Source organism: Podarcis vaucheri (genome assembly GCF_965113315.1).
Source record: "Podarcis vaucheri genome assembly, chromosome: 4".
NCBI classification, from domain to species: Eukaryota; Metazoa; Chordata; class Lepidosauria; order Squamata; family Lacertidae; genus Podarcis; species Podarcis vaucheri.
In genome coordinates, this window is record NC_138762.1 from 17,481,968 (window position 1) to 17,495,053 (window position 13,086).

At 45.6% G+C, this 13,086-nt stretch overlaps 1 long non-coding RNA gene across 2 annotated transcripts; it reads right to left on the minus strand.

Annotated features, from left to right (window-relative positions):
• Positions 1-7,806: 7,806 nt before the first annotated feature.
• LOC309530614 lies at positions 7,807-12,403 on the minus strand. Of its 2 annotated transcripts, none has more exons than XR_014218770.1 (3): positions 12,199-12,403; positions 9,821-10,299; positions 7,807-8,087 (listed from the first exon to the last, which is right to left on the minus strand). It is a non-coding gene; the product is annotated as an uncharacterized lncRNA (long non-coding RNA). The 2 variants fall into 2 exon arrangements; XR_014218771.1 differs by having other exon boundaries at positions 9,821-10,302.
• Between the last annotated feature and the right edge of the window lie 683 nt (positions 12,404-13,086).

Below are 13,086 nucleotides of genomic sequence, written 5' to 3' on the forward strand. Positions count from 1 at the left end.
GGCAATTTGTTTTTGGAACCTGAATGAGTTATACGACAAGTTTGGAACCCTCCTGCAGAAATAGGTCATTTGACTTCCGTGTTTCAAAGAGGATTTGTTTTATATGACATAGTAATGGTAATCCTGCATGTTTGAGGGCCAAGCTTGATGTCATGTTTTCTTTTCTTCCAGAGATTGCTTTTGCAGTGATTCAAGTATATCTATGACAGAGAGAGAGAGAGAGAGAGAGAGAGAGAGAGAGAGAGAGAGAGAGAGAAGCAGGTTTTCTAAGGGGAAAAAACCATGACCAGAACCTGCCAGGGACTTTGAATGTGTTGAAGAGGATTTACTCCCTCGTAAATATGCTTAGGACTGCAGACTCTTTGACTAATGTCTCTGAAATCATATATGTCCAAGGAATGATTCCAAAAAATAAAATAGCTTACAATCTGGAAGTGCTGGTGATACTTTCAAGGAGGAATCCTGATTCTCATGGGAATTATTTAGGTGCAACCCTGCCAGACATGTTGCAAAGCGGCACCAATATATGCAAAGATTTATTGATATAGGGAAAAGGGAAAATGGAAAGGACCCCTGGACAGTGAAGTCCAGTCAAAGGTGACTATGGGGTACAGCGCTCATCTCGGTTTTCAGGCCAAGGAAGCTGGCGTTCGTCCACAGACAGCTTTCCGGGTCATGTGGCCAGCAAGAATAAACCGCTACCAGCGCACAGAGGACCATGACAAGTGCCAGAGCGCACAGAAACACCACTTACCTTCCTGCCACAGCGATACCTATTTATCTACTTGCACTGGTATGCTTTTGAACTGCTAGGTGGGAGGAATCTGGGAGAGAGCAACCAGAGCTCACCCCATCGTGTGGACTCAAACTGCTGGCCTTCCGATCAGCAAGCCCAAGAGGCTCAGTGGTTTAGACCACAACACCACCCGTGTCCCTATTTATTTATATATTGCAGGGCTCAGGAACCTGTGGCCCTCTGAATGTGGTTGGACTCCCACCAGCCCCAGCCAGCCAGGATTGTTGGGAGCTGTAGTCTATCTATTCCCTGATCCTGAATGGGATAACTGTGCCCCTGAAGGACCAGGTGTGCAGCCTGGGAGTCATTTTGGATTCGCAGCTGTCCATGGAGGAGCAGGTTAATTCTATGTCCAGGGCAGCTGCCTACCAGCTCCATCTGGTACGCAGGCTGAGACCCTACCTGCCCGCAGACTGTCTCGCCAGAGTGGTGCATGCTCTGGTTATCTCCCGCTTGGACTACTGCAATGCGCTGTACGTGGGACTACCTTTGAAACCGCAATTAATCCAGAATGCGGCAGCTAGACTGGTGACTGGGAGTGGCCACCGGGACCACATAACACCGGTTCTGAGAGATCTGCATTGGCTCCCAGTACATTTCCGAGCACAATTCAAAGTGTTGGTGTTGACCTTTAAAGCCCTAAATGGCCTCGGTCCTGTATACCTGAAGGAGCATCTCCACACCCATCTATCAGCCTGGACACTGAGTTCCAGCACTGAGGGCCTTCTGGCGGTTTCCTCATTGAGATAGCTTCATCTGCACCTATGGAAGGAGTCTCTGGTGGCTGCAGCATAAGAACTGTCCCAACTTCCAGGCTGTGCTTTCCACACATGTGAGAGGCTTTGTATAGCTTCGCACCTGCACAATGTTCCTGTAATAATAGCTGTGACAAATGGACAGAGTGAGAGCGCTCAGGACAGCACATGACTGTGCTGCTGACTGCACAGCAATCATGGGGACATAGGAAGCTGCCTGACGCCAACTCAGTCCATCTAGCTCACTATTGTCTACACAGACTGGCAGCCAGTCTCCAGGGTGATGGGCAGGAGCCTTTCCCAGCTATACCCGGAGATGTTGGCTATTGGACTGGATATCTTCTGCATGCTCTACCACTGAGGTATGGTCATAGAATCATAGAATTGTAGAGTTGGAAGGGACCCCAAGAGATATCTAGTCCAACCCCCTGAAATGCAGGAAAACCACTTCCGAACTTGAGAGGAAGTGGAGTTGCGGGCTTCACGCCCTCTCCACACGTGCGGGGGCTGGCTCTCAGCCTCCATGCGATTGATGGAATTCCCAGCCGCGTCATCCCCTGGCCAGCCAATCAGCTGGCCTAGGGGGGCGGGGCTTGCACCTTATTAAACTGGTGCGGCTGGGGATCTCCCTCTTTGGACGCCGCAGCTCTTCGGGTGTCCCCCCTCCCCGTCGCCCTTTAGGTCCTTTCTTTGACCTTGCTATGGACTTTGGTTGGTCGCCGTCAAGGGGCCTGGTAGGAATTTTTTCCACTTGGCAAATTGGCACCAGCCACTTGGTTTTTCGCCTACCTGGTAGCAAATCGTCACAACTTTCTCAGCATTGGCGGTTAGGTATTGGTAGGGGTATTGTTATGTAGATGGAAGGGGGGAGAAAGCGCCATCACCTCCCCTGCATAACAAAGTCCGGTAAAGGATTCTGGGGGGCGTGGCCCTGTCCGAAGCCTATGGAGGCCAGGGCCCAAGGCACGCCCCCGAGCGGTGACCCCGAGGGAGTTCCTAGTTGATGTGCATCAGCAGGACTCCCCCTACTGGTGGTTAACCCTTCCCAGTCTTCAAGCAATCGGGCTGAAGCTGGATAGTCGGTTAGGACCAGTGCCTAAGCCAATACCACTCATTACCTGTAACCAATAAAGTTGTGGCCATTTTTGCCCAATAACCTAAATAATCATGTCTGGTGTCTTCATTTCCACCGGGGGGAGGCGGGAACTCACCACGCAACAGGAATGGGGAATCCTCCAAGCCCCCTGGATTGAAATGATCACCTCAGTCTTGGTGGCTCTGCTGAGATCCTGTGCTGTGCTTTGCAGCCCCGGAAAATCAGCCTTGCCAGGGGCTTTACAGGTGCTGTCGATCAGCCGATCAAAGGTACCCACAAACCCCTCTTTGGCCCAGCTGCAACTAAACTCGTCCCATACGTGATGTCAGGTGTAGAGCAGGTGGGTGTTGCTTGGCTCAAAATGCCTGGTGGGCCTAATTAGGCCTGCAAACCAGAAGTTCCTAACCCCTGCTTTAGAATTCGAATTCAGAGCAGAGCATCTGTAAATGAGAAGCACTGCCAAGACATCGGGGTTGCCTCCTTGTGCACAGGGATCAGCTGAAGCGTTGCACCGCCTTGGGCTGGGAACTGACAGATGGATGACGCTCGCTGCATGTGGCGTATGATGTTTCTCCCTTCCTGCTTCTGGAGGGCACAAAACAAAATGATTAAAAGCAATCTGGAGATATTAGCTGTATAACAAGAGACGAATCTGGTGTCTCGTGTCCCCGGCTCTGATTTATGTTGGCTAGGTGTGCATTATATTCCCTGCCTCATCAGCTTTGCCAGACTCTCAACCAATAAATCTCACAAGGTGTTGCAACTTGTAATATTTTGAGCCGCGTGCCTTTATATAGACAACTCAACCGTGGATGGCATTGCTCCACCAGCGGGAGTCTTGGCCACGTGCCTCGCCCCGGAGGTCGAAAGAATGTTGTTTGCACAAACTTCTGTCTTCTTTTACTTACATCCTTTGCATGTATATTAATTCCCACCCCTCTTTCCCCTTACCCCACCGCTACCGTAGAGTCTTAATTGTTTTTAAGAGATGCACTTTGTACGCTTGTTTTTAAAAAGGAGCGGAATCTATCAAAGGGACAAGACGGGAGATATCCGCAGAGCTTAAACAACAATCAAGCGAGCTGTTTTTTTATCATCTTTCGCTTGTAACATACATCTGATCCAATTATTGCCACAGAGGTGCTGGCAGAGTGCATCTTCGCTATGCAGAAAATATCGAAGCAGCAGCAATGGAGAGAGAGAGAGAGAGAGAGAGAGAGAGAGAGAGAGAGAGAGAGACCATATGCCATTATGTAGCAACTGTGCTTTGAAGCAACCTCTCGCTGAAACATCACAAGATCAATACTGCAGAGAGTTCCACTCTCCTGTATTATTACGCGGAAGCTTCCTGCTGGCGGCTGGCGGCCCACATCCCATTTAATTGCGCTCGCATTTAAAATTCTGCTGCACCTGCAACGTCTGCCGTTGTTTGCAAGCCGGTTATGAACAATGAAAACTTTCCCCCAAAATGTCAGGCGAGAGGCAACGGCCATAAATCATCCGCCGATAGCATCACGTGAACCTGGCTCCCAAGGCAAATGGCCCTGAAGATGGAGAGTGCCGGGTTTATCAGACAGGCAGCATCTTCCGCTGACGCCGGCAAAGCGAACCACAAGCAGAAGACAAGACATGGGCACCTTTCCTTCCTGCTGTTTTCCAACGCTAGGGCCAAAAAGGTTTCCCTGCCTTTATGGATCCTTTACCATTTTGCTCTGTTTTTGTTTCCCTTCTTCTTCAATTTTAGTGTAAATTTAAAAATATTTATATGCCACTTTTCATTTCTTAAAAATAAATAAATCAGAAAGTGGTGTGAAGCACAACGCAAAAATACAATAAACCAAACCAATCATAAAAAAGTTGTGGGGATGTTCCGGGAGGCAGGAGAGGATATATTGTTTGATGATATTCTTCCTAACTTGTGTTAGCAAGTTCTGTATCTTGGCAGAGTTTAAACATTCCCCTTTTAATCACACAGCGGTTAGCTTGTTGCAGGCTCCTCTGAGCCTCTCAATATAAGATTCCTGATAAGATCCCTTCTTGTTCCCCTTGAAAAGAATAGACACGACAGTCTTATTAAAGTCAATATAAAAGTAGTTTACTTACAATCTTTCAGTTCACAGTTAGATCCCTGAAGGCAGACTTAGGTTACAAAAGTACATATCTACATGAACTATCCCATAAGGGAGTTAGTCCCAAGTGAGTACGACTGAGCAGTGACTGAGTCACTTCTCCTAATACATAGGAGGAGGAGAAAAAGAAGCACACAGAGGAGGTGTGCTCCTCTATCCAGAATAGGCCACTCTCACTTCAAGTCACATGCAGTGGAAGGTCTGTCCCAGCCCAGGAGGAAACAGGAAGTTTTTTCCCGAGTGGTACAAAACATTCCCTAACATGTCCACTGTAGGAATGTTGTTCTTGACTGCTACAAGTTTCACATCCCACAAAAGTAAATCCAAAAGGAACAGATTACAAGCCAGACTGATAATTAGTTTGATAGGGTGGTAAAAGGTAAAAGTAAAGGTACCCCTGACTGTTAGGTCCAGTCAGGGATGACTCTGGGGTTGCGGCGCTCATCTCGCTTTATTGGCCAAGGGAGCCGGCGTACAGCTTCCAGGTCATGTGGCCAGCATGACTAGGCCACTTCTGGAGAACCAGAGCAGCGCACAGAAACGCCTTTACCTTCCCGCTGGAGCGGTACCTATTTATCTACTTGCACTGCATACTTTCGAATTGCTAGGGTGGCAGGAGCAGGGACTGAGCAACAGGAGCTCATCCCGTCGCGGGGATTTGAACCGCCAACCTTCTGATCAGCAAGCCCTAGGCTCTGTGGTTTAGGGTGATACATATGTTTTAATTTTCACCAATTTGTTTGTTTCTTTGTTTATTAGATTTATATACCACCTTTTCTTCCAAGCAGCTCAAGGTGAGGATACATGATTCTCCCCTCCCCATTTTATCTTCACAACAACCCTGTGAGGGAGGTCAGGCTGAGAGGCAATGACGGGCCCAAGGCCACGTAGTAAGCTCAAGGCTGAGTGAGGATTCGAACCCCAGCCTCCAACACTGACCATTATACTACACTGGCTCTAAAAGAGAGAACGCTCTTGAGCTTGTGCAGAGTATCTAAACACACGGTGTAACTTCAGACTTAGCTTCCTGAATGGCAGGCTTGTGTTTCTAACAGAGCTACGGTTCCCAGACTCCTCTGTGAAAAGGGGTTGAATGTTAAACCACTTTGGAAACTGTAGCTGGGGGGAGGGAATTGGGGTCCACACACAACTCTCAGCACCCTTAACAAATGGCAGTTCCCAGAATCCTTTGAGAGAAGCCCTGACTGCTTAAACTGGCACCACAGCACTTTAAATGCTTTGTGTGAATGTGGCCCAAATCTCATTCTGTGGCCAGCCTGGCCAGTCTTTCTGGGCTGAAAAGAGCCCTTTCAAACTGCAGCCTGTATTTCATATTTAGTTTTTAGTTAAGTATGCCTTATTCTCCACACCAGTTAGTTTTGCACAAATAATTTTGTGTTGCTTTTTTTAAAAAACAAAAAAAACAAAAACCAGCAACACAAGAAATCTCTCTTGATTTCCCATGATCCTCCATGCTGAGACATTACAAATCAAAAATAAAGGATTTCCACGCATAGCTGGCTTCCGTTCTCGATTCCCCTTCAAGCTGCCTGAGCCGGTATATGAATTAAATGACCCTGGAGCCAGACAGGCTGCGGAGATCTGTTATTCTTAACTGCCATTTGCAACGGCTCCGAAAGCTCTTTTTTCCTTCCCAAAAAAGGGAAGTGTGCAAGAGCACAGAGGGATTCCAACTGTTTCAAGCGGCCGTTCGCTGCTGCTGCTGCTGCTGCTCTTGTTGCTCTCATTATTTGCAAAGGAGATTGACAGCTCTGGCAATAACAATAACCTTTAGCTTTGCATTTACGACAAGACACTAATGATCTTCGCCAAGGGTTTAAAGGAGAGCCCACTGCAGCAGGGAGAGGTCATCCTTGGTTATTGGCTCTCATTTTATCCGTTATGCATTTATTTTAGTTGAGACAGCTGTGGCGGGCATGCCAAATTGAACATGGGCATAGAAGAACAGGGAAGATTTCTGCATAGGCCTACGGAGAGAACTTTGGCCTTGTGGCAAACTCGTTTTGAGTTTCCTTCTCTGCTCCATTCTACAATTCTGGGGTGAGGAACCAGTGGCCCTCTGGCTACCATTGGACTACAGCTCCAGCATGGCCAATGGTCAGGGATGATGGGAGTTTAATGTCAGTATTTGGAGGGTCACAGGTTTCTCTTTCTTTCTTTCTTTCTTTCTTTCTTTCTTTCTTTCTTTCTTTATTATATACTGTAAGTATCTTTGCCAGAAAGGGACATGGATGGTGCTGTGGTCTAAACCACAGAGCCTAGGGCTTGCCAATCGGAAGGTCGGCAGTTCAAATCCCCGCAATGGGGTGAGCTCCCGTTGCTCAGTCCCTGCTCCTGCTCACCTAGCAGTTCGAAAGCTCGCCAGTGCAAGTAGATAAATAGGTACTGCTCCAGCGGGAAGGTAAACAGCATTTCCGTGCACTGCTCTGGTTCTCCAGAAGCAGCTTTGTCATGCTGGCCACATGACCCGGAAGCTGTCTGCGGACAAACGCCGGCTCCCTTGGCCTATAGACTGAGATGAGCGCACAACCCCAGAGTCATCCGCGACTGGACCTAATGGTCAGGGGTCCTTTTACCTTTACCTTTACCTTTATCTTTGCCAGAAACCACTGAAGAAGACCTTAAATCAAAATGCATTTGTGTTAGTTTTCATTTTAGGGTTTTTGTCATTTCATTTTAAGAACACCAGAAAAGCCCTGTGGATGAGGCCAGCGGCCCATCTGGTCCACAATCCTGTTCTCACAGTGACCAACCAGATGCCTGAGGGAAACCCAAAGCAGGATTTGAGCGCATCCTGTGGCTTTCAACAACTGGTACTCAGAAGCACTACAGACTCCAACTAAGGAAGCAGAGTATAGCCCTCCTGGCTAGGATTTTGTGTGATTTGGACATCCACATCTCAGCTTGTCTGCATTCATCTTACAGCTATGAGTCATAACGTAAGTAAAACATCAACACAAAATGAAATCCAAAAGCCATATTTACAGAATTGCAGGTGCTGGCAAGAACCTTAAAACCAGTGCTTTCTTCCTCTAAAATAAAAATAAAAATAGGGGTACTCTCATTTTGACTCAAGAAAATCACCATTTTCTAGTTCAAATCGGGGGAAATAAATACAGTAAATGGACAAAAGTACAAAGAACATGCATTACCTCATATTACACAGCTGACAGCTCACAGTAACATCCACATTGGCATGAGGTTGTGTGCACTAACATCTTCCCGATTCCTCTGTTTGCTGTTGGCGTCTGTCGCCAGATGTCGTCCTTTCAAAAACCATACACTGAAGGCTTAAACAAACACAAAGGAGGACGTACCAATTTTATAAACATTAAGTTGGCTACAGTGTTTAGATGCATTCCACACTGCTTCACACATTAAACACTCACTTCCAACTGAAACTCAGGAAGCACTGGGAAAGGAAATGAAGCCGCCATCGGAGGTGGTAACAACGAAACTGACCAATCACCATGCTAGATTCCAACTCCTGCTTCACACATGAAACATTCACTTCTGTCAGAGACTTAGGAAACACCATGATAAGAAATGAGGCCACCATCAGTCGTAGCAACGGAACTAATGATTCACCGTGCTAGAGAAGAAACTAAAAATTTTCTTTTTTTTTAGTTTAGTTTAGTTTAGTTTTAGTTTTTTAGTTTCATTTTTTTAGATTCACAAAATGTTTAGGGGTATGCGTGCCCCTGCATCCCCCCCAGAAAAAGGACTGCTTAGAACAACCTATCAAAGTTGCTCACCTGGATTGCGACTGTTGCCTTTCTGTTTGGAAAATGCGGCTTTTTCAGGCAGCCATTTTGAACATCTATGTCATTTCTCCCCGTTGTACTTCCTCCTGTTCCTTAAAAAAGGGGGGGAAGCGCTTTGGTATAATTTCCTCAGCCCCCCCTTTCATTCTGTTCAAGAGCTCCGAGAGGTATTCTAATATTAATAAAAGCCGAGCGCAGGCAAAGTCGCCCAGGCAAGATTATTCACACAGAACAATGTGTCAGTAATGTGGGTGTACACGGACTGTAAATTCAGCCTGCGACGCACAGGAAAATAGATTGCGGTGTCAACTTAATCAATGGTTCATCCCAATACTTCTCCAGCAGTTGGCCCTTATTACAATCACGGGACTGGCCTACCACAGTGGGGGGAAAATCAATCAGCTGCCCTGAGAATAACAGCAAAAACATAGTAAGAAATACCAATAGCAAATAACCATATTACTCCACCAAATAGCAGAGGTGAAGTGTGTTTTCCACACAGCAAAAATGGCCAGAAATCCTTTCAGGACATTATTGCAGATGTTTCAGGCAGACGAAAAGAGTGCAGCAGTTGTTGTATGCCCAACATCATTAAACACTCGCACCCGTGTATCTGACATTTGTTATCGTCAAAGCGAGTGGGGCCTGCAACAAGACATTGCAGCGTGGAATGCACTGTCTTTCAGGGGTCTGGCCGGCCAGGTCCTTTTTCATGCTTCTGCATTCCATTCGTCCTCCGTTAGCCTTTTTGTTCTCTACGCACAATAGTCAGTCATCCTTTCAACAGCCAGATCAAGAGCATTTCAGGGTTCTGAAGGGGGGGAAAGCCACAAACAAATAAATAAATATAACAGCCACTATTCTGCCAGCAGCAGATTCCCTATTTTGGTTCCTTCTGCCTCTGAGGCTGCCGTTTTGCGCCTACGTCTTTGGGATAAAGCCCTGCTGGTTTCAGTGGAGCTGACTTCTAAGTAAACACATAGACGAGGATGGGCAAGCCTGTTGTCTCTCATTCCACAATATGTATTTCACCCTCTAATAGCTCTGCAGGCTGTTTAGCTTGATTGTTTCTCCTGCTGCCAGCAATGCCACATTCCATCTATTAACCACATTCTGTGCAAGGAATTCCACTTAAACTCTGCGAAGCTCTTGCACCGTGTCTGAAGTGCACATCCCTGCTGCTCCCGTATTTGACGTGAGCTAATAATAGCCCAGGTAGCGTTTATCTTTTCTGCTCCCCTTATGAAAATTTTGTTTACCTTAACGAGGTCCCTCTGTTCAGCTCTCGGTTTTCAAAGGCTTTGCTGTTGGGATTCCTTTGCTCCCCTCTCCATCTTTCCTGAAGAACCAAAGTCTCTCTTTCTATGTGTGTGTCTTCTTTTTTTATCCTACTGGTTGCCTTCTGTTCTGTGCTTTCCATTTTTAGCACACCATTTGTCAAGCGGAACCGTGCACAGGATTTCAGGCTTGGCCTCTGTGCATCCCCTTGCTTCGGCAGAGCAGGGCAGCGCCTTCCAAGTCGCACGCAAGACGCCGCTTTCTGGTGTTAGACGATGGAGAATCTGTATCTGTGCTGAACGATCTGAGAAGTTTATCTGCCAGTCCTTTGCCAGATGGCTTATGACAATCCACACACTGTTCCTTTCTCTCGAGGATCTTTGAAATCAGAAGTCGCCAAGATACACGAAAGCTTGGTCAATCAGAGCTTTGAGGGTGGGTTAAAAACCTAAAAAGAGCTCTGCTGGATCAGACCAAAGACCCATCTATTAACAACAACAACAACAACAGTTTTATTATTTATTTGCCACCCATCTGCCTGGGTTTCCCCAGCCACTCTGCGCAACTCTCAACAAAATATTAAAAATGCAATAAAACATCAGCCATTAAAAACTTCCCGGAACAGGGCTGCCTTCAGGTGTCTTCTAAAATCAGTTAGAAGAAGAAAAGTTTGGATTTGATATCCCGCCTTTCACTCCCTTTAAGGAGTCTCAAAGCGGCTAACATTCTCCTTTCCCTTCCTCCCCCACAACAAACACTCTGTGAGGTGAGTGGGGCTGAGAGACTTCACAGAAGTGTGACTGGCCCAAGGTCACCCAGCAGCTGCATGTGGAGGAGCGGAGACACGAACCCGGTTTCCCAGATTACGTAATTACCGTTCTTAACCACTACACCACACTGGCTCTCAGTTAGCTGCTTGTCATCTGATGGGAGGGCGTCCCACAGGGCGGGCACCGCTACTATGGCCAACCAGCTATCTACAGGAAACCAAAAGGCCTTTGTAACTGTTGTTGATTATCATTGTTGACAACGCACACAACGTAACAGGCTGTTTTTGACTATGTAACTTCTATTTCAAACACAATTCAACATATAATATCTCACAATGTGTAATTCCATAGACCAACACATCATGCACACAGAACATATCCTGAGAAATTAAAGTCCAATGGATGGTCAGGAGATAAAGTCCATTCAGTTCCTAAATTGGCATATTGGCAATAACCACAATATGGTATGCTTACCACATTGTGGTTATTGCCAATATGCCAATATTTAATTTCTCAGGATGTGTTCTGTTTGCATGATGTGTTGGTCTATGGAATTACACATTGTGAGATATTATATGTTGAATTGTGTTTGAAATAGAAGTTACATAGTCAAAAACAGCCTGTAACGTTGTGTGTCTTGTTACCAGGATTGTATTTGCGTAACCTAAGGTTTAGTAGTGTTTTGATTATCATTACTGAAGCAATCCAAACCCAACACACACACACACACACCTGACAAGTAAGAATAACTATTCATGAATCCGGCAAAGTGGGTTCTAGTTCCTGAAAGCTAATGGCACAATATGTTCATTTTTATTTTTTAAGGTGCCATAAAACTTGTTTTCATAGAATCACAGAACTGTAGAGTTGGAAGGGACCCCAAGAATCATCTGCTCCAGTCACCTGAAATGCAGGAACCACTGCTAAAAATTGCATTTTATGAGTTTGTGTCTGGCTGCTCAGAGGAAACCTATGTTGAACACCTTCTTGCTGACAAAGACCCAGATGTCACAAGGGCTGTCAAGAAATTCTGTTTTATGGCAATGAGGACAAGACAGGTCGTGGTGACAGCGACGGTCAGTGAATCAATACTGATTTTAGACTCTGCTACTTTAGCTGATAAATAAGTATACAGTGGTACCTCGGGTTACATACGCTTCAGGTTACAGACTCTGCTAACCCAGAAATAGTACCTCAGGTTAAGAACTTTGCTTCAGGCTGAGAACAGAAATCATGCAGTGACAGCGGGAAGCCCCATTAGCTAAAGTGGTATCTCAGGTTAAGAACAGTTTCAGGTTAAGAACGGACCTCCGGAACGAATTAAGTACTTAACCTGAGGTACCACTGTACAGGAAATTATCAATTTTGTCTATTGCTTCTGCCCCTTGGTGTGGATGTAGGTCTTTTTTTCAGCTGGAGCTCTCCAGAACTCAGTTCTGGCATCTCTCAGGTGGGCGCCCTTGCCATTATAAGAGAACAAGGGAGATGTTCAGGTTGAGTTCCAACACTTCTTTTTCTAGAAAAACAACACTGTTAAATGTATGGTACTAATGTTGCCCGGAACTTTCTGCAAGCTTATACCCACTTACCTGCTAGTGAAATCTCATTGAACTCAGTGGGCTTATTTTTTAGTAGACATGTAGACATCTCTATTCAAGACGTAAGTCAGGAGGCGAGGCTTCAGCGCTGATATCCCCTCTGGCTAGCAGGAGGAGAATAAATTATACAAAGTAAACAAACATGGAATTGAACTTACTTTACATGATTTATTCAGCTGCTTTTGGCTCCGAGTTTGGGTTTATTTGTTTGTTTGTTTGTTTGTTTTAGTAATAAATCACTGCCCATAAAAAAAAGGATTGTGACACTCTGGGGCACAATGTTTTGGAAAATAAACAGGGGATGATGAAATAATTATGATTATTATGATTATGATTATGATTATTAATTCTATATCGCTTTATTTTTTTAAGGGAAAAAAACCTCAAAGCAGTTTACAGCATCAGATAAATCAATCCAGAATAAAACATCACTGAAAAGAAAGTCAACTATAAAGCACACATTCAAACCAAATTAGTTAACAGGAAGCTAAAATATTATCTTTAAAGTTTTCAAAAGAAAAAAGTACAAAGGAGATCAGCTACAGAATGCATACTTAACACAACAAAGCTGCACCAAACATTTCTTTTTCCAAAAGAAAACATCACTAAAGGATGTATAAAATGCACATTTGAAATAGCGTAAGTAGTAAGAGAATAAAAGATCATCTTAAGCATAGGACATATCTGCTGCCGTTTGCTGGCAATCTTGCCAATGGGGGTTCATGGCGAGAGGCGGCTGTAGGAGCTCCGGCTCAGTGGCCTGGGTCTGCACTATCAGACAGCCAAGGTAACACACAACATGCCTCCAGACGAAACACAGTACAGTTGTACCTTGGTTCTTGAACGCCTTGGTACTCGTACCTTTTGGCTCCCAAATGC